This window comes from Rhinolophus sinicus, linkage group LG04 (assembly GCF_036562045.2).
Source record: "Rhinolophus sinicus isolate RSC01 linkage group LG04, ASM3656204v1, whole genome shotgun sequence".
Taxonomy (NCBI): Eukaryota; Metazoa; Chordata; class Mammalia; order Chiroptera; family Rhinolophidae; genus Rhinolophus; species Rhinolophus sinicus.
Window position 1 is genome coordinate 61508309 of NC_133754.1, and position 22413 is coordinate 61530721.

The 22413-nt window shown below is 41.0% G+C and overlaps 1 long non-coding RNA gene across 1 annotated transcript in view; it reads left to right on the top strand.

Annotated features, from left to right (window-relative positions):
* Window positions 1-21320, top strand: part of LOC141571038 (uncharacterized) — a 231692-nt gene extending 210372 nt beyond the window's left edge. Inside the window, exon 4 of the long non-coding RNA XR_012495526.1 lies at window positions 20630-21320. This is a non-coding gene — a long non-coding RNA (uncharacterized LOC141571038). The remainder of the gene's footprint in view (window positions 1-20629) is intronic.
* Window positions 21321-22413: the final 1093 nt, after the last annotated feature.

Sequence of the window (22413 nt, forward strand, 5' to 3'; positions counted from 1 at the left end):
ACAACCATCTACATACTTTTTCTTGACCTAGCAGGGCTCACGCTTTTCTTTTGAAAGGGGGAAACGGAGACTGCAAGCCGTGGAACAGAGGAACTAAGGAAAAGGAGAAGTTTTCAAAGCCAAAGCTCAACTGGGAAGAATCCTCTTGACCAAGCAAGTGGCTCCATGGAATGGATGGCTCGAAAGAGTTAAAACTCAAAAAAACAAAACAAAAAACAAACAAACAAAAAAAACTCAGTCGAAAGACCAAAGGATTACTCCAACCTCAAAGTGATCAAACTGTATTCAGAGTTTTCAAACCAGATTAAAACTTATGTGACTCAAGAGTGATGTGTATGAGGCAAAGGTACTGGGAGTCGGGAAACCTGGATTAGAGCCTTGGTTCTGCCTCTAACTAGCTGTTTACTGTTGTTCTGGCCACCTAATCTCTCCCAGCCTCAGGATGATTCAAGTGGGAAAAAAGCAGTGGACGACATTTCTTGGAGAGTCATCTTCAACTTCTTGCTCTTCCTCACCCTCCTCTTCTAGTCTGCTCTGAATCGCATTGATTCACTCTCTGCCACTCTCTAGCAGCCGCCGCCTCTCTGCTGCTCCTCCACCACTGCTCTGTATCAGGCCTTTCTGGTTTCTTATTGTTACCCTTGTAATGGTTGCCCAATGAGCTCTATGCCCATAGTTTCTCTCCAAGTCAATCCATTCTCCACATTAAAATAAAAATAGAAACAATAATAAAATAGTTAAGGACATTGCACTCTTTTGCAGTCCAAACTCTCTAGCATGACTTTGAAACTCCTTCACCATTTGATTTCAGCATGACTGGGCCATCCATTTTCTTCCATATCCCCACTATTTTAGAGCATCTTAGGCTTTTCCAGGTCACACATTTCCCTGGCGTCTGCTCCCAAACCAAAACCACTTTTTTTAAAAAATATTTTTTATTATGTATATATATATATATATATAATACCATCTTAACTATGTTCAATTTTCAGTGGTATTAATTACATTTGTGATATAAATTCATTAATGTTTTTTGTTTCCAAAATGTTTTCATCACTTTAAGCAGAAACTCTGTACCCATGAAGCAATAACTCCCTAGTCCCTTTACCCTTCAGACTAGGATAACCTCTAACCTACTTCTTGTCTCTATGAATTTGCCTGTTCTAGATATTTCATATAAATGCAATCATAGAATATTTGTCCTTTTGTGTCTCGCTTATTTCACTTAGCATGTTTTCAAGGTCCATAAATGTATCACAATTTCATTTTGTTTATGGCTAAATAATATTTCATTGTATTTATAAGCCACATTTTGTTTATCCATTTATCTGTTGATGGTACCTTTTGGCTATTGTGAATAATGCTGCAAAGGACAGTGGCATGCCAATATCTGTCTGAGTCCTTGTTTTCAATTCTTTGGGACATATATTATACCTAGGAGTTGAAATCCTGAGTCATATAGTAATTCTATGTTTAACTTTTTGAGGACAGCCAACCTGTTTTCCATAGCAGCTGCATCATTTTACTTTCCCAGTCGCAATATTTGAGCATTTCAACTTCTTCACATTCTTGTCAACACTTGTTATATTCCGTTTTTAAATTACAGCAATCCTAGTAGATGTGAAATGGTATTTTGTTGTCATCCAAGTTTTGATTTTCATTTCCCTAATGACTAATGATGTTGAGCATTTTTTATGTGCTTATTGGCCATTTTTATATCTTCTCTGGAGAGATTTCTGTTCAAGTCCTTTGCCTATTTTCTAATTGGGCTTTTTTTTATGTTGTTCAGTTATAGGAGTATTTTATGTATTCTAGATTTTCAAACCCTTATTAAATATATGATTTGTAAATATTTTCTCCCATTATGTAGGTTGTATTTTCACTTTCTTGGTAGTGGTTTTTGATGCACAGAAGTTTTTAATTTTGATGAAGTCCAATTTACCTATTTTTTTCTTTTGTTGCTCGTGCTTTTGGTGTCATATCTAAGAATCTATTGCTAAATCTAAGGTCATGAAGATATACCCTTATGTTTTCTTCTAACAGTGTTTCACTTTTAGCTCATATATTTAGGTTGTTGATCTTCTTTAAGGTAATTTTGTATGTGGTGTAACATATGGTCTGACCTCATTCTCTTGCATGTTGAAATCCAGCTGTCCCAGCACCATTTGTTGAAGAGAGTATTCTTTCCCCATTAAAGGGACTTAGCTTTCTTGTCAATATTCAATTGGCTGTAGATGTACGGGTTTATTTCTGGACTTTCCATCTTATTTCATTGGGCTGTATGTCTATCCTAAAGCAGTACTGTGTTGTTTTGATGATTATAGCTTTGTAGTAAGTTTTGAAATAGGGAAGTGTGAGTCTCCAATTTTGTTCTTTTCTTCAAGATTGTTTTGGATATTCAGGGACTTTTCCAATTCCATATGAATTTGAGAATTTTTTTTTTTTTTCATTTCTGCAAAAAAGGCTGTTGGGATTTTGGGATTGTATTGAATCTATAGACTTTTTTGAGTAACATTGACATTTATACAATATTGTTTTGCAATTTATGAACATGGAATATCTTTCAATTTATTTAGGTCTTCTTTAATTTCTTTCATTTGTGTTTTGTTGTTTTTAGTGTAAAAATCTTTTACTTGGTTAAATTTTTTCCTAGGTATTTTATTCATTTAGATGTTATTAAAATATAACTGTTTTCTTAATTTCTTTTTCTTATTGTTCATTGTTGGTATATAAAAAGACAACTGATTTTTGTGTGTGTTGGTCTTGTAACCTGCAACTTTGCTGAATTCATTTATTAGTTATAATAACTTTTTTTGCATCATTTCAGGTTTTATACATCTAGGATCATGCCATCTGTTTATAGAGATAGTTTTACTTCTTCTTTTTCAATTTGAATGCCTTTAATTTTTTTTTTTTCTTGTCTAATTGCTCTGGTTAGAACTTCCAGTACAATATTGAATAGCAGTGGTAGAATGGGGCATCTTATCTTTTCTTGATCTTAAAGGGAAAAGCTTTTACTCTTTTACAAGCAAGTATGACTTTAGTTATGGGTTTTCAAAAATACCCATTATTATATTGAGAAAGTTCTCTTATATTCTTGCTTTTCTGAGTTTCCTAATGCAATTTTATACTGCTAACAATTTCCTTAAAATTTTACTTTTGCCTGGAAATTTACTTGCCCTTGTCTTCTGAGTAATGAAATCTTTCCTCAAGCACAACCCAAATGTCACTTCCTCTGAGCCCCCATAAGCTATAAGCTATTAGTAATTAAAATTTTGCCTTATAATTGTTTGCTTTTATGTCTATATACTCTGCTGATCTGTGATCTCCTTGAGTATGGAGATTATGTTATATCATTTTGCTATCCCAAGAATCTAGGATAGTGCTCAAGAAATATTTGCTGGGACAATGTTGGGTGACTAACTTTCTCTGATTTCTCATCATCTCCTGAGCATTCTTTAAATCTCTGGCTTAGCTTCCCCCCATTGGCTACTGCATTTGACATAAGACACTGCTGGGAGGGTCTTCTGAGATGCTTATCACGCATGAACATCAAGGCAGAGAATAGCCACTCACCATGCTCGACAATTAACACATTAAACAAGTGGGAGGTCACTTCCAAGTGATCTCTCATTCCTGGATTCCCTGTTGTATTTGCTCAAAAACTTTGGTGATGCCAGGCCACCAAACCCTTTTCTTCCTTCACTGCTAAATCAAATCAAGCCAATAAATTCAGCTGATTGAATTACTCCTCTGTGCCAAACACATTGCTAGGAGCTCTGGAAGCACACAAGAACTCCACTTGACTCTGCACCTTCCTTCCCCCATAGTATTTATGATAAGCCAAGAAAGAAAAGTTTTCAGGCCAGGGTATGTATTAGTTTCTCACTGCTCCTAAAACAAATACAAACTTCGTGGCTTAAAACAACACAAATTTATCATCTCACAGTTTTGGAGGTTAGAAATCCAGAATGCATTTCACTGGGCTAAAATCGAGATGCTGGCAGGACTGTGTTCCTTCTGGAAACCCTAGGGGAGTGTGTTTCCTTGCCTTTTCTAGTTTCCGGTGGCTGCCTGATTTCCTTGACTTGTGGTGCCAGCAATCACATTACTCCAACCTCTGTAGTTACATCTTCTCTCTGACTCTGACCCTCCTTCTTTCACTTATAAGGATCCTTTTGATTATGCTGTACCCACCCAGATAATTCAGAATAATCTCCTCATCTTAAAATCCTTAAATTAATCACATCTTTGAAGTCCTTTTTGTCATGTAAGGTAATATATTCACAAGTTCTGAGCAGTAGGACATGAACACCTTTGGGGGCAATTATTCAGCCTACCACAAGGACAGTGGATCTTTTACCGACCAAAGAGGATTGATCCCTTGCCACCACTTCCATGGTCAAATCCATGGCATCCTTCCATCTCAGGGCCTTTTATTTTACAGAGAGGAAACTGAAACCAGGGGAGAGAGTGACTTCCTCAGCTCACATAGCTAGTGGTTGGCAGAGCTCAGCCTAGGAACATGCTCTCTGATTTAGAATTCAAAGATTCAGTGACTTAGTGATTGACCAGAGGAAGCAGGGCAGGAGAAGAAATGGTGAAGGGGCCATTGCGTCCAACGCTCTTTCTTTAGATGCACAAAGCCTCAGCCATTTGCATGCAATGAGCCTATTTTCAGAGTCTGGATAAATTTAGCTCCCTCAGTCAAAGAGGGGCAAATGCATTTCATGATTCTGTGTCTTTTTACTGTCTTTGAAGAATCTTATATTTTCCCCTTCAATTTTAATTCCATTCCAGGAGCTATACATGCTTCAAATTCATTACTCCATAGTTCTTCACAAAGTTCGAATCAACAGGATTTTCTGGACACCAGAGGACCCTCAGGTATCTTGGAATGGACCAGCACTCAGGAAACCCCTACTCCCAGCTTGCTCAAGCCGACAGATTGCATTTCCCGTTAGCTCAGCCATTAGCTCCTGCCTTCTGTCACTTTGTGCCCACACACGGTCTCCCCACAGACATCTAGAAATCTGCCTGCTGCCCACCCTTGCCACTCTACTGCTTCGCTCTGCTGGGAGTGACACCCCTCTCTGCCTGCCACTTCCCCCCTGTTGTCTGACACTAACTCACGGACTTGTGTCTGGGGCTGGAATTTTGTTGTTGCTATGGAAGTGGGAACCAGCTCAGCCTTCCAAACTCACAGAGTGTCCAAAAACACACTCAGCATCTCACGCTGACACACCACTGACAACCTGTGATGACAGGGATGTACTTTTGAGTGTCATCTTGACAAGGAGCAGGAGCCTCTATCTGCCGGCCCATCCGCCTGGCCATCTGTCTCCCAAGATTGTCTGCACTCTACTGGCTCAGATCCTGAGCCTCCCTTGCTGGGGTGCTCATCCTGGCATGGCCTGGCTGCTTCCAGGGGGCGAGGACGAAGGAGCCCCTCGTCAGCTAGGCTGTTCTACTGGGAGGAGGTAGGAGGGAGAGGGCTCTAGGGAAAGCTCAGGGTCACTTCTTGGCTTTGGCAGCTCTGAGGCCACGGGTGGGCATTTCAGCTGAGTGGCAGAGGGAGGGGAGCCAGATCTCCTGCCTTGTTTGCGGCCTGAAGCCATAGCTTTTGGGATTTCCTTGGCTCTTGGAAAGGCAGCCCTTTGAGGAGGTGCCAGTATTTCCAGGTGGTGCAGGGAGAGCTGCCCAAGACACGTGGATTCCTTTACTTCCTGTCTCCAGCTCCCTCTGTGAGGAAGGGATGGAGGAATTCCTGGCTTTGGTGGACTTGCCAGCCAGCTAATGTCACCAAGATTCATCCATCAAGGTGAAAACTAGCGATCTGCAGTGTGGGGAAGGGGGGAATGAGTGTCTGGTGGGAAGAAGGGATGATGGGGAAGGGGCAGAGAAGATAAAGATCTCTTAATACTTACTGTCCACAGACTTACCAGATTCTGCTTTGCACCCTAGGTCCTATTCCACTCTCTGTTAAAACATGGAGCAAGGCCTGTCTCCAGCAATGCCTCCTACACTGCTGTAGCTGGGAAGGGACAGATAAGCACATGATCACTGGGGCAGCCCCTCCCCAACCAAGGCTTCCCAGTGCCCAATTTTGTACTCTTTCTCCAGTCTGCCGAGAACTTTCAAGGCCTGATCATCTGTAAATGGCTTTGGGGGACCCTGTAAGTCTTCTGTATTTAGTCCACTCTGAGCTGATTTATTCAGGAGAGTTTTTTCTCATATTCCCTTCCTCCATTCTTCTAACTCATGAATATGGGGTGCTAGGTTTCGCGCATCTGACTCTTGCACAGGTTGGTCAGAGCTGGATCTTCCTTGCAGCAGCTGCTTGGCCAGTGGCTGGGAGGCGCTGGCTTCTGTCTGCCCTGGGGTCAGAGCTGGAAGTACAGCAGGCAGCACTGCTCTCCTTCTGGTGTGGGGAGGCTACTGGCCCCAGCCATTATTAACTGATACATATTTGGCTTGTTTCTCCTCTTAAAATAATCCTCACACATGATGATGGCTGTCATCCCTGGCTCTGGGGTGTAAATCCAGGCTCCTTGTCTACATCTGGTACCAAGGCGCTCACGTGACTGAGAGAAAACAAAACTTGTGTTAATAAGCTGGTGGGATTTAAATGCCTGCTGGGATGTAGCAAAAGGTGGAAAACAGTACCCAAGATAAGCATTTCTGGGGCTCAAGCTATTATTGTTAGGGCTTTGGGGGCCACGGCCAAGCCTCGTGTCATCCAGCATTCGGACAATAGAGGATCATTTCTTCGGCATGAACCAGGCAAACCAAGCCCTAGCTCAGTGGTTCTTAAATTTGGCCCACAAAAACCCTCTGGAAACTGTTCACAGGATCTCCAGCCATAGCAAAACAGTGCTGCTAAAACACACGTTTATTGAGGAATAAGCAGTTAAATAGCAAAACCTCAACAAGACAGCTAAAGTCAAAAGGATAGTTGATTGTAAGAAACAGGAAAGAAAGAGCCACAGGAGCTTCTGAGTAAGTCACCTAACATTTCTTGTGTCTAAAAATTTCCTATCCTGATTTCAGGAAGGAACAAAAAAAATTTTGCTAGTTTAAGTCCTCAAAATGGATTTATTGGAAATTAATATCATATCTTACAATTGAAAGAAAATTTGAACAACCAGTTTTGGGACTTGCAAAATGACTTCAGGGGAATTCTACCAACTTGTTGGTATTAAAGGGACTCAATTGCAACTATTTTCAGTTTTTATGTCTCTCTCTCAAATTTCAAATTTTGGAAGAGAGAATTATGTTGAGCCTGTCTGGGTCTGATGTCTGCCTCTGATCAGTTGGCAATGGCTCGAGGTATGTAATATTCCCCAGAGAAGGGAGGCCACAGGGGGCTGTTGGCTCCCCAAGAGGTATTCAGCAAAAGGTCTATATATCTCCTCCATCTGAGACAAAGAGGCATTTCTACTGGGCAGCTGAAGGTATCTACAAGCATTCTGAGATGGGAAATTTTGCAGAAAGTGTTTTCAGATTGTAGCTATATCTAAGGAACTTTCTTCAGCTGCAGGGATCTGTGTAGAGCAGAGAGGAACAGAAATAGCTGAGATTCTGCAAGTATTTATTGAGCACCTACTATGACCTGGACACTCTTTTGGATATTTGAAATACATTGATGGGAAAAAAATAGAGACTCTAGCCCTCATGGGGCTTACATTCAAAGCAGTAGAATTACAATGTTTGAAGAGTTGCTCAAAGTCTTGAGAGATTCCTAGTGCCTATTTGAGGAAGGACCTCACTGAGTAACAACTGAGACACCCCTTTGCCTCACCTCATGTACCCAGCCCATCACCAAGTCTCATCAATTTTACATACTAACAAACTCTTGAATCCATCTACTGCTCTCTGTGTCCAGCACCAGTATCCAAGTCTGAGCTACCATCGTTCTCAACTCAGCTACTCCACAGTCCTTCTAACCAGTCTTTGCAAATCCTTTGTCTTCCCTTTGTTCATTGTCCACACTGCAGCCTGCATGATTTTCTTTTATTCAAAATGAAAATCTGATTATGTTTGCATCACACCCTTGCTTTAAACTCTCCAGGGGTTTCCCACTGGTCTTAAGATAAAGGCCAAATGACTGAACAACCTAGAAGGCCCTTTGCAGTCCAGCCCGATTAGCTTGCCAATCTCATCTTGTACCACTATCTCTAGTTCTCTGGGCTATGTTTGTGTCACCTCAGGACCCTTGCACAAGCTCTTTCTTCTATATGGGATCCTTCTCCCTCTCTTCAGTCATTAAATAGTATTCAATTCTTCATATAATTAATTGCTTCTTAGCTAAAGAAGGAAATATTCCCTGATACTGTTCGTTTCCTATCCACTCCCCTCAGTCACATGCTTCCACAAAGTAGGAATGGTTTGTAATTATCTATTTACTTGTGGGGTCATTGGGTTCACAGCTTTTCTCCTACTAGGTATTGAGCTCCCTGAATGTGAGGACTTTGGCTCTTTTTCCTCACCGTTGAATTTCCAATTTCTAGCAGGGTCTGAGCACTATATGAAGGAAACAATGGATGGATGGATGGATGGATGGATGGATGGATGGATGGATGAATGAATGAAAAGGAAATAAGTTGCCCCCTATGAGAGACTACCATTATCCTTTCCAAAATTGTCACTACTCCTTTCAAAAAAGAAGTTCAGAGAAATCTGGAGGCCTGTGTTATTGGCACATTCCCCAATATGTACTTTCTAACAAGCAGGAGAAAATGGGGGGCAGCTTAGAAGACATAATCCTGGACACCTAGTGGGTAACCAATACTTGTTGAAATAATTTTATACTGAGTTGTATTCTAACATCCCAAACAAGTATTTGCTGAGGCCGAGAGTCTAATGAGGTATAAAGCTGACTTAGGTCTTGGGGGTCTCCAAAGGATAAGGAATTCTGTGGTGAAAAATAAGGGAGTGAGGGGGAGAGGCCCAACCATAGGCAAATACCTAGCAACTTTCAAATGAAAGGGCCTCTAACCTCTTTGTAAATTCACGAAATTAGCTGATTGATTAATCTATGCAGGGGAGAAATCTCAATGAGAAGAAGGGCACTGCCCCATATTTTGAGCTTCACCAGCAGAATTGCCTGCAGAGGGTCTCTGCTTTCCAGGTGGATGATGGAAGAAAGGAGGTGGAGGGAGTGGGGTCAGGGTCCAGGGCTCTATGGCCTCAGGCAAGTCATAGAACGTTTGAGCTTCAGGATCCTGGTCTATAAAATGGGGACAGAAATTAGGCACGGTGACAAGGATTAAATTGGTGATGTGATGTGACTGTTCAGCTCAAAACTATTTAGATATTAGCTTATTTACATTTCTGGATGTTAAAATCATTTTTAGATTTAGTGTCCACTCTGCTGGGAGAATTTCTCCCACCACTTAATGAGGCCCACAGTAATCTCAGAGCCGGGGGTCGTCCATCCTCAGGGTGAAGGGGCTTGGTCTCTCCATGCACCTCCCTTTGGTCACCCTGGGCTGTCTCTTCACCTCCATTTAGCATTTTGATTTAGCATTGTGCAGTTTGTGGAGAATCTCTATTGCAGCATGTTGACTTATCACTCATCCCAGTAAGTTCCCATTCTCTCTCCTCCTGACAGCTTTGCCTAATGTACTTATTCATTCAATTTAAATAAATCGAACATGGGCCTATGACAGCCGATAAGTGAGTCACACAAGAACAAACAGAAGAGAAAGCTCTGCAAATAGTCAAATGTCAAGTAAGAATGGAAAACTGTCCCCACAGCTTCAACGAACCTTGGATGTCTAATATTTATGGCCAATTGATGTCATTAGAAAGTAAATAAGCCCTCTTATGCTGCATTACATAAGATTAACTGCAAGCAATGGAGTTTAAATAGCAGAGATAAGTGCAGATGGAAATAAACCTGTTTAAAGCTAGAAATATTTGATGGGCCTCCTTGCTGCTTTTAAGATAATTGATCTGTATATCTGTATTGAATCTCACCATAAAAGCTTTGAAGAGACTTGTGGCAAAGCCTGTTCAGACCCAAATCACATTTCTCTGGGGCCACTCAGCCACCGTTAGAACCTCTCCAAAGAGGAACTCCAGGCCTGGGGAACTGCAAAAAGCTGGGAAGAAACAGGAGCCTTCTGTCTCAGGCTCCCCATCCCAATTTCCTGGATAGCAGCGAGAATTAAATGACCAGGGTGGTAGGGGTTTTGGCCTGTCATAGGTGGGATAACTAAAGGAACTATGTGGTTTAACTCAGAAAAAAGAAGGAAGGGTGGAGTGGGGTAGGGTGGGAGGAGGCTGAGTCATTCTCTTGAAGTACTATCTCAATTCTCAAATTATTCCTGGTAAAGGACAGGTTTTCCTTTTCCTTTTCTTTTTTAAACCTAATATTTTGATACACAGTCCTAGTGTTCATGACTAGTCTGAAGCTCCCATCACATTCAATTAATTCCCCCCTATGTCAGTGGAAATTGGCGAGATTATGGGGGCTCTTGCTGTGTCCTTTGGCTCTATCATAGGGATGAAGGGATTTGAGGTGGGGGGGGGCAGATGACTTTCTGTCCTCATTCTACTCTGAAAGGCCTATCGTCATCCCCCGGGTTGGCCCAATGGGATTCCCCTCTCAGGGATAATCCAGCATTTATTTTTATATTTCTTTCTTTTCTTTTGGGCTCATGGTTCCCTTCTTCTCAGTTTAAGGAATTATTATTATTATTATTTTAATGAGGGTAACCTCGCTTGGACTAATCTCAGATAATACATCACCTGGCAGACGCTGGCGGTTCTCCCAATGTCCTAAACCACATCAGATAATACATCAAAATATCTTTACGCACTACTGTCAAAAGTTAAGAGCAGATAGACTGGGCTGCTTTGCTGAAGTAACCAACTCCCTACCTCTGATGACTGTAGAGCAGAAGCTGGACAAACCTTGTTGTGAGGAGATTCAGGTACCAGATGACAGGTTAGAAGTTCTATAATTTCATGACTTTGAGGTGGGTGAAGCAGACACTTCTGATGCTTTGAAACACAGTCCTAATGTTTATGACTAGCATGAAGTTCCCATCGCATCCCCATGTATAGGGAATCCTAGGGAAGAAAACACAGGAATTCTGTCTGACGGTACTTGGGCTCCTAAGCAAACCAGGGTTGGAGAAATGATGGCTGAGAGCCAGGGCTGGAGTCTGAGCTCCCTTCTCCTCCATGCAGACCATTTCTCCTACGCATGCAACTTATCTATGTTTTGTTCGCCTTCAAAGTAAGCCTTCCTAGTGTGGCTGGATTTAAGTATGTTTGTTTATTGTCCTGTGGTACCCGGCCTGTAATTGGCACTCAGTCAGTGTTAATTAGGGATGGAGATGGCATCCCATTTCCCTTTGTCGAGGTGCCAGTGATAGATGACTCATCCTGATGGTATCATCTATATTACTCATGTATCACTTAGAAAGATCGATAACAGAACTGAGTAGCATCTCCTTTGTATGTGTTCTGTAGATAGTAGATTCTATTCCTCTTTTACCAGCATGTGGCACAGGGCCCCGCTCAGAGTAGCTGTACAGGATGTGGCTACACATATGAGATGGGATTTGAAGTAATGGAAGTATTCTTTTGTGACTTGTACAAAGATCAGTGGCTTAAACTGGTATTAAGACAGACACTGTCTTTTCTATTGGTTACAAACCTACCCCCCTGTTTCAATTTAGTTATTGGCTGGTTAAGTTTGAAGAATAAATCAGTAATTTTTTTCCCTTTCTTTATCAATTTCTTTCTGTCTTGATGCAAAGGGGAGGGCGTAATTGTGTTCCTTGCATATTCTATCCTCAGAATCTACTGGAAAGCAGGTAAGTCTTTCTGCAGAGAATCAACTAGGAAACATTAAAAATACAGATTTCCAGACCCTATACCTGGAAATTCTGATTCACTCACCTTTCCTCTGGGTCCTAGTGTGTGAGCTTTTTAAACATCCCCCAGATAATTGTAGTATGAAGCTAAATTTGAGGACCACTACTCTGTGGGACTCAGAAGATTCTCATTAAAACCTGTACTCAGGAATCTTTTACTTATTCCAGAAGCAGTTTTTTCAGGATGAGCAATTCTGGGATACTTAGAGCATACAAAATTTGTAAAAAAAAATAAAAAATAAATACTTAGATTAGATGCCCTGAACAGATTCAGATAAAGATGTTAACCTGACCTGTGGGCTGTGCAGTTTACTGCTGACCTGGAGGAAAGCCCATTACCTGGAGGGAAGGCCATGTACCACATTGGGAATCCTTGTACAGGTTTGCAGTGGAATGGGAAGACATAAAATGGGGCCAAGCTCTGGGGGAGAATGGGAGATCTGGTTTAGTGTTTTACATCCAGAGATACTCAGCTTCCTCCTAACGAATTCTTCCTGGGAATAGTGTAGCCTCATTACTCTATCTAGTGACACTTTCAGGCTATTTAGATTTTAAATATATAAGAAATGAGTTGGTGGTATTTCTCTGTTGAAGATTCCTCCCAAACAATTAAAATGCTTTGAAAAAGCCCATGCATTTTCAGATGTCCTCGGTACCCCCAGGTATTTTCTGGTTGGAAAACAGTTGCCTCCAGGCTGCTGGGGTCTCTCCCACATTTGACATACTTAAGGTTTCAGTCTTTTGGTGTGTTGGGTCACCCACCCATTGAAGTAAGTTGTGGGGACAGAGCCAGGGGTGCTGTTTCCAGGCTCTCGGCCTCACGTGGTAAGGTACTCACTCGGGTAGTAAATGGCCATCAACTGTGATTGGATGGCCATCAGCTGTGGCTAGTTGGCCGTCAGCTGTAACCAGTGAGCCATTGGCCACTAATATAACTGCTGTGGCTACGCTAGCAGCAAATGGCGGGGCTAGCAAGAAGATGGTGGCTGAGCTAGCAAGAGCGGTTTGCAGTTAGCACAGCGGATTGCAGCTAGCAAGTGAGGTTGGTTGGCAGAGAAACAGATAGCTGGTTCCGGATCGTGTGGCTCCTGCTTCCTGTGTCTCCAACTCAGCCGCCAGCGAGACTATAGTGGTATGAACCCCCTATCTATGGCTCTGTGGGTGTTCCTTTTTGGCCTCACTGTATCCTGTGTTCTTATGTGGGGAGTGGGACCAGAGACCCCGCATGACACCCTGCATGACATAACTTTTTCATAATCATTCCACAAACATGTTGGCATGATTGTGGCTTGGTTATGTGCCTGTTATTGGCCCAGAGAGGCATAGCCCTGTGCAGAGAGATGAAGTCCTAGGCAAGTCATGGGGCTTTGTCTGTAAATGGAAGGGACTGTGTCATGCGGGGTGGCCTGCGAGGTCTCTGCTCCCGCTCCCCACATAAGAATGCAGGATATGGTGAAGCCAAAAAGGAACACCCATGGAGCCATAGGTAGGGGATTCATACCACTATAGTCTTGCTGGCAGCTGGGTTGGAGACACAGGAAGCTGGAGCCACACTGTCTGCAACCTGCTGTCTACTTCTCTGCAATCTGCAACCCGCACTCCACCGTGCTAACTGCAATCCGCGCTTGCCAGCCACCATCTTCTTGCTAGCCCCCATTTTCCTGCTAGTGTAGCCATGGCAGTTATATTAGTGGCCAATGGCTCACTGGTTGCAGCTGACGGCCAACTAGCCACAGCTGATGGCCATCCAATCATAGTTGATGGCCATTTACTACCTGAGCCAGCACCTTTCTATGTGAGGCCGAGAGCCTGGAAACTGCTCTCTGGGGCTCTGTCCCCACAGACGGTGTAAGTGCTCGTGGAGGGACTGGGGCTTAGTGGTGCAGGCAGTCAAACCGTAGACAACTGTTGAAGCCCCACCTTGTCCCCTGCACCGTTCTTGGCATGGCCACTGGGCACCATCTGCAGACCACGAACATGCCAAGGCAGTGTTGCTACCACTATTTCCATCATGGAAACATTTCTTTGATCTTCCAATGTTGCTTTCAAGATGATTAATCTCCGCGTGGCTGTGTGTTTAGACTCTCCATAAAGGCAGGTGCATGTGTCCGTGTGCAGCTCTGTCAGGACTGCTAATGTAAGCGTCTGTTTTACAGCCCAAGTGACAGCTGTATTGTTCTGGCAGGGTTACAGCTCTGACATGTGGAATCAATCTTTTTAACCTGTCAATTAATCAGCGGGCAGCTGTCAACCCAGCTGAAAGGCCTGAAGGACAGTGCCCTTTCAATGGATTATACTGGGGGCATGGCGAAGTAAAATTGAACACTTTAAGCTTCAAGGAACTCATGTTGTATTCAAAGCCAGGCTTCCCTCTCACTTAAAGGAAATAGGCAATGGCTCCAGTGTGGGCCTCTCCCAAGCAGGTTCTGTTGAGGCATATGGGTAAAGAGTGGGGAGTATATTCCTGTAGTTACTTTATCAGGTTCAAGAGAACCTTTAAGGAAAGGAGAGACTCTGGAGTCTACCAGGCAAACCTCACCCAAGCCTGGGTAGGTGGAGATGATTTGTTTCTGGCATCCAAAGCAAGCAGTAGATAATGGGGAACTTGGTCTTTAGGAGGATTTATGGAGTACCTACTAGAAGGAAGCTTGTTTGTTAAGCCAATGTTGATTACGCCCTTCTTATAGATGGGTGTTGCCCTGAGCACTCAGAGGGAATACAGAGCTGACTAAAATGAGCTTTCCTTCCTACATCACCTTATACATGAATTGAGGAGATACTGGCAGAGAGCTGCATAAAAGAATAACCAATAATTGTATCCTCTACAGATAATTATTATTTGTTAAATACTTGAATAAACATAAGTTAGCGTATGTTAATAACGAGGTGTCAGTATAATAAAATTCTAAGCAGTTTAGAAGAGGACACAGTTGCTGAGAACTTGAGGGGCCCATGAAGATTTCTCAAAGAAAGGGTGATAAATTACTCTTCGAGCCTACCCTGTTTTTATTTTCCTGCGGTTCTTGCTTGCCATTCCACAAATAACTGACTTTTTCTATTCCTCCATTCCTTTATACCTTCTACAAATATTCACTTAGCGCCTAATTTTTGCAAAACCTGGTATAAGGTGCTGTGGGGAATATAAACATGATTCAGACAAAGTTGCCTTTAACAGAAAACCATCAAAGCGCCTGTCACTCTCAATCTTGCAGAGAGGAAGGCCCCTCCCCTAGCTCACCCCAGTGAATTAGGCATCAGCAAGGCTGTGAGATATTCAATTTCTTCTTGGTCTGGGACCAATATCTGGCCATTTGAACTTTTTCCCTCATGGATCCTGAAGTGAGAACTGGATTCCCTTTGCTTATATGACGGGAGAGTACTTGGTTCTATAGGACCACCACCTGGCCCCCATTATCATGTCCTTCATCAAATAATGTGTATTGTTTCTGTCTAACCCAGTGTGCTTTGGAGCCAGACAGGTCTGGGTTGAATTGTAGCTCTGTACTTTCTAATTGTGTTAACTTGGGCAAACTTCTTTGTCTATCTGAACCTTAGATTTTTCATCTCTAAAATGTGGATAAATGATGTTCAGCTTTAAAGTGTTATTGGGGGAACTGACTAAGATGATGAATGCAAAAGACCTAGTAGACTGTTGACATAGTAGACACTCAATGAATGATGGGTTCTTTCTATTTTTACGTGTATTTTTTGAAGGGACAAAAATGGCTGACTTCATTGGTATCTTCTCTACTGCCTCTTTTGGTGATTGCTTCATAGTACATGCTTAGAAATGCTTTAAAATTGTATAATGGAGTGGCTAGTGACTCTGAAGCCTCTATGTGGTTGCAATCTTTCTAGGACTCAAAGAATGAGCCTTAACTGTGGGACATGTCCTGGCTACAGGTCAGGATGCTGTTGATTGACTTAAATCTTCTACCAGGGCATTGGCTGAAAGCCAATGTTACTTTAGCTGGAGCTAAGAGCAAAACAGGACAAAAACACCCAGGCCAATAACAGAGGGTTTGAGAAGGGAGTTTAGATCCCGGTAAACACCATGATAGGAGCACAATCAGCCCAGTCTTCCCTCCCTCGGCCACATGGTGCTCAGCATCTGTTCTAAGCAAATACCCACCCACGCCTGGTGAGGCTGGCATCTAAAAGCTGTATTTTTGGTAGGATGTGTGTCTGCATAGTCCTGTGGGAGAAGAGCTGGAAAAACCTTGTACCTACCAGGGAAGTTTATCTGCCATCCTGACTTGCAAAAATGGGGGTTTACTTCCAGAGGAGCAGATCATTAAATCGTTTTGTCAAAATGATTACTCAAAAGTGCAATGGAGTCTTTTTTTACCAGAAGGACAGGGAGTCCTTGGTGCTTCTGTTTTCTCCTCTCGCAGAGGGGCGTGGAAGAGGGAACTCGCTCCTGTCCAGAATGTTTGATTGGTATAACTGGGTGTGTTGTTGGATCCAACCACTAGGGGCTAGCTTTTTATACTTGTTAATTATACCACAGAGTTTAGGTAGTGTATAGATGTATATTATAACTCTACAGTATTATCTTTATAAAGATTTTGTGGTTAGGTACATGTACTCATGTGAATGAGTGACGGTTGTTATCAGAAGCATAGTTATTAGCTACAATATGGTATGTTGGCAGAAGATTTGGGTTTAGGTCCTAACTCTGCTATCTATTAGCTCCATGGTCTTGAGCAGTTGTTAAAGCTTTCTGAGTCTCAATTTATTTATTTGTAAACTTGGAATTATTTTAAGAGTTAATATGAAGGGAAAAGGAGATAATACATAAAAGTACTTTGCAAATCTTAAACTGCTCAAATAATTGGAAAAACTAATAGCACTTTATTGTGCCATCTAGCTCTGTTGCTGTGCAATTGAATAGAGTAAAGAATGCATTCTGAAAGGAGACATATTTGATACTTGGACTAAAGTTGTATAAAGCCATTTGCTGAGAGACAAGGGATTTAATGAGAGCAAATTTCTCAGCAATACCAAGTCTTTCTTTAAAAAAAAAAGGAAATTAAGAATGAATTAGAAAGAGTTGAGAAAGTATTTGGAGGTAAAGATTAGAGGAGAGACGACACTGTGGAGTAGAAAGAGATCTGTTGAGATTTTACTGAAGCAGGTTGCAGAACAGTTCCTTAGTGGGAAAGTGGTACCTGCTTTTATAACCTTCATACTGTTTTAACCTTTAGGCGGAACTCCATTCTTACAATTAGAAATAGACCACATGAATGGTTACTTCCACAATCCATTCAACAAGTCATGATGATGTTGCAAATACTCATGAGTACTTATCAAATGCGAGTATGGTGTTAGGTGCTAGACTTTACAAAAGCAAATACAACAGAGTCATGCCCTCAGAAATCTCATAGTCCAGTTAGCGAGACAGTCATGCTGTGCACACACGTTAGTTTAATGTAGTATAACATGTATGCAATGACAGATGTGTGCAGAACATGTAGTGCACACGTGCAGTGCATGTGATCTGGGAGTGGAGAAGAGGTGGTGACTAAGAGGGTTTTGAAGAAGGGACAGGACATTTATCCCATGAGCAATGACTTTGGGAATTAGTTGGGAATATCTCAAGGAAACATGATTTGCTCAATTTGGACACTTTGGAGACCTCCGTACAAAAAAGAAACAAGAAGAATTATGATCCATTTTAGGTATACTGCAGGTCATCATGGTTTCCAAACCTTGAAGGTTCTCCATCCTTGTATGTGAAATGTTCAAGGTGGGGGGGTGGCAGTTCTTCATGCTGGGGACTCTACTGAAACGCTCTGAAAAGGCTGAATGAAAATAGACAATGAGTTTATAATGCGAAGAGCAAAAGCTGGTTGACATTAATATAGCACCCACACCTAAAGGGCCATGCTCAAAACAACCTTCTCAAAATGCAGCCTCAATTTGCTTAGGAGGCATTTTGATTTCAATTAAGTCCTCCAGGTCAAAAGGAATAAAACAAAACCATAACCAAAAACCTGAACACCCTAAACAAAGCGTATTTTCTGGGAATCGATGTCTTTCTAGCCTGGGGCAGGTCATTTCATACCAACTGAGACTGTTTCCCACTATGCACTAAGAAAGAGGTCTGATGTTTGTGATAAAATGATGTGCCTGCGTCCAATAATAAGTCCACGAGGCCCACTGTGCTGTACTAATTGTAGAAAAACTGAGCAATACTCCCCACCAATCTTCCCCCATCCCCTGCTTTTTAAAAATCTAGCCAAATAACACTGAGTCAGTAGGCTCGCTCCCCAGACTAAAATAGGCATGGAAAGTCAAATGTACTGAGGTCTTTCCCTTTTTCTTTTTCTCTCTTACCTTCTTTTCCCCTCCCTACCTACTTTCTCCTTCCCCTTTTCTTTCTTCCTTCTTTCTCTCTTTCTCTCTCTTTCTTTTTTTTTTTTAAACCACTCATACAGTAATAATTATGTTTCTACTTTCACTGTGAAAACAAATTTGTTAGTGAAAGGGATTAATGGCGGTGGCAGCAATCAGGCCCCATGTTTGGAAGGCTTTCACATCTGTAAATATTGTGTTATCACTGTGGTGCTCTGCCTTTAAACTACTGATTTGACTTATAGAGAATTCAAATAGTTTCCCCCCCTCTTCCTTTTTTATTTGTACTCTCTTTCCCCTCAGAATCTCCTTTGTTTTTATTTTACTTATTTTTCTTCTTTCTATAACCTCAGGCACATAGGGCTGAATTAATTCTTTCTTACTGTGCTACTCAACACTTTGAATTTTGTTATGTAAATTTTTATTGAAATATAATGTGCATACAGAAAAGTGCACAAATTCTAAGGATACAGCTTAATGAATTTTCCCAAAGTTAACAAAGTTGACCAGCACCTGATAAGGAAGCACAGCATGGCCTGAATCTGGGAAGACCCCACGTCTTCCATCCAGCCATAGCCCTCCCCCTGCCCAGCGTTAGTAACCACTGTTCTGCTTGTCAACACCATAGATCAATGTTTTCAACTGTACTTAGGTGGAATTTTACATTATGTTTTATTTTCTGTTTGACTTCTTTCGCTGAACATTACATTTGTGAGGTTAATCCGTGTGGTTCATTTATTCTCATTGCAATGTAATATTCAGTTGTATGAATATATCAAAATGTATTTATTCTACTCTTGGTAGGTATTTGGATTGTTTCTAGTTTAGGATGATTATAAGTAGTGTTGCTATGAACATTTTTATAGAATCTTGTGATAAACATATATACAGAGGGTGCCAAATATTTGTACACACATTTTAAGAAAGGAAAAAACTGTATTAAAATTGTAATACTCAATATATATCAATAACAAAAGATGAACACAGGTTACGTTTGACTACTGCAATTACAAGAGGTTCTCAAAGCAGTTACCATCAGCGTAATTTTAATACAAGTTTTTCCTTTCTTAAAATGTGTATACATTTTTTTTGGCATCCTCTGTATGTATGAGATCTGACAATTAAGTTCACGAACTTGTTGCAACCCTGTTGCTAGTCTTTTTTGATATCAGAGGGATTATTCATTATGAATTTGTACCAACTGGACAAAGAGTTAACAAGTTTACTATTTGGAAGTGCTGAAAAGGCTGTGTAAAAAAGTTAGATGACCTGAACTTTTTGCCAACAATTCATGGCTCTTGCATCATGACAATGCACCAGCTCACATGGCGTTGTCTGTGAGGGGGTTTTTAGCCAGTAAACAAATAACTGTATTGGAACACCCTCCCTACTCACCTGATCTGGCCCCCAAAGACTTCTTTCTTTACCTAAAGAGAAAGGAAATATTGAAAGGAAGACATTTGAATGACATTCAGGACATCAAGGGTAATACAACAACAGCTCTGATGGCCATTCCAGAAAAAGAGTTCCAAAATTGCTTTGAAGGGTGGATTAGGTGCTGGCATTGATGCATAGCTTCCCATGGGAAGTACTTCGAAGGTGACCATAATGATATTCAGCAATGAGGTTTGTAGCATTTTTTTCTAGGATGAGTTTTTAAGCTTCCTCCAAATCCCTGCTAATTTAGTCAATTGTGAGATTAAAATGCTTGAAAATTGCTGGATTGTAGACCATGTATATTCTTACTTGTACTAAGTACTGACATGTTGTTCTCCGTATTGTAAACACCAGTGTACATGTGCACCAAGAATGCATAAGTGTTCATATTTCTCCATATCTTTGTAAAACTTATTATATGATCTTTAGATTTTGGAAATTTGGATGATCAAGAAGTATCTTACTGATACTTAAATTTACAGTTACCTAATTGTTAATAAAGTTGAATATCTCTGTATATATGTTAGCCATTTAGATTTCCCTTTCTGTGAATTGCCTACTTACATACCTTTTCCGTTTTTATATTGGGTTCTCATTTTATTGCACTTATTTGTGAGAATTGCTTGTATATTATAGACAATAATCCATTTGTTAGTTTTAAGCATCTAAAACAACTTTTTCCTATCTCCCACCCATTATTTTGTTTATAATGTTCACAGAATAGAAATACTGGATGCAGTTTAATCCACAAAATATTTTATATTATGATCTGTATGTTTCGGGTCTTATTTAAGTTCTTCACCCCTTCTCACAGAATCATTCTCTTACATTTAAAAATTATATTTATAGTTTCATCTTTCATAGTGAGGTCTTTAATTCATCCATAGATTTTATTCTATGTAATCTAAGTTAGAGATCTAACAGGTTTTTCCCCTGTTTTCCAGTGGCGGCCGGTTAGCTCAGTTGGTTAGAAGGTTGCCAGTTTGATCCCTGCATGGGCTACTGTGAACTGCACTCTCCACAACTAGATTGAAACAACTACTTGACTTGGAGCTGATGGGTCCTGGAAAAACACACTTAAAAAAAATCCAGGGCCGGCCTGGTGGCTCAGGCAGTTAGCGCTCCATGCTCCTAACTCCGAAGGCTGCCGGTTCGATTCCCACATGGGCCAGTGGGCTCTCAACCACAAGGCTGCCGGTTCAACTCCCACAAGGGATGGTGGGCTCTGCCCCCTGCAACTAGAAAACGGCAACTGGACCTGGAGCTGAGCTGCGCCCTCCACAACTATGACTGAAAGGACAACAACTTGAAGCTGAACGACACCCTCCACAACGAAGATTGAAAGGACAACTTGACTTGGAAAAAAAAAAAAAAAAAAAAAAAGCCTGGAAGTACACACTGTTCCCCAATAAAGTCCTGTTCCCCTTAAAAAAAAAAAAAAAAGTAGTTAAAAAAAATCCATTGTTTGGTCACTGGTTTGTGGTGGTATTCTATCATGTCTCGATATGTACATAAACATGTTTTTGAACTCCTTATTGTTTTCTAGAGTTCTATTTGACTGTTTCTTCTACTGTACCACCTATTATAATTATTCTTTTTGTTATCAAAATTGATTTAGCTACTGATGAGCCCTTATTTTTCTATAGAGTGTTAAAATAAGTTTTTCCATTTCCTTAAAACAATTCTGAGATAGTATTTGAAATGGATTTGAATTTGTACATTAATTTGGCTAAAATTAGCATCTTTACAATATTAAATCACTTTATGAAAAATGGTATGCCTCTTCATTTTTGTCATTTTTTCAATTATATTTTATCTCCTTTAGTAGAGTTTTTAGTTGTTTCCTGTAAAATCTTGTGTGATCTTTGTTATTGTAAATCCTAGATATTTTGTTATTTCCATTGCTGTCATAGTTCTTTTTTTATTTGAAATTTAACAATGCTGTGGCCAGCCTAAGCAAACGAGAGAATTTCACAGGCTTGAAGGGAAGAACCAGTTTTCTTTCCAGAGAAGTTTCCTCATTATTTGCTAACCAAAGATCAAATCAGGTGACATGGGATTTCCAGATCAAGGGGAAGTGAGAGTTTCCTCCTACCCTGCAACTTTGAATTAGTCTGGAAAACAGCATTAATTTAAATTCGAGCTTTCAGAGTCCCTTATCTGTCCAATAAAAAAAAATATTAAGAGAAAAAAGTAGAATTCACATTCCTTTGATAACATGTCTCAATATTTTAGCATTTTTCAACATACAAATAAGTTGAGACAGTGTTACAACTTATCAAGAATTGTGACTCTCTGATGATTTTTCTTTGTTACCATCCTATTTGTTGTCTAGAGACAAGTGGAATGTGGGAACTACTGCAATAATCTCTTTCCCCACTCTCTTGTATTTTCCTAGGTTTTGAAACTCACTCCTCCTCTGCCCCACCCCTCCATTTTACTCATCCCTTGGGCTTCTCTCTTTTTGTGTTTTCCAAGGACACATCCCCTTGGTATTGAAACTCTTGGTTATTCAGCTCCGCATTCATTGTTGTTCCACTCACAACAGTCTCTCACCTGTTTTCATAATCCCAGCCCAGGGCCTATGTACATATATATACTGACAATGAATGGTCAGCTTGGGTCACTTTGATTCTTAGTCTCTCTCTTCTAGGGTCCATTTTGCATGGCACCTTGCTTCACTGTGCATCCAGCAAACTCAGGTCCTACCTCACCTTTACTGGTTTCA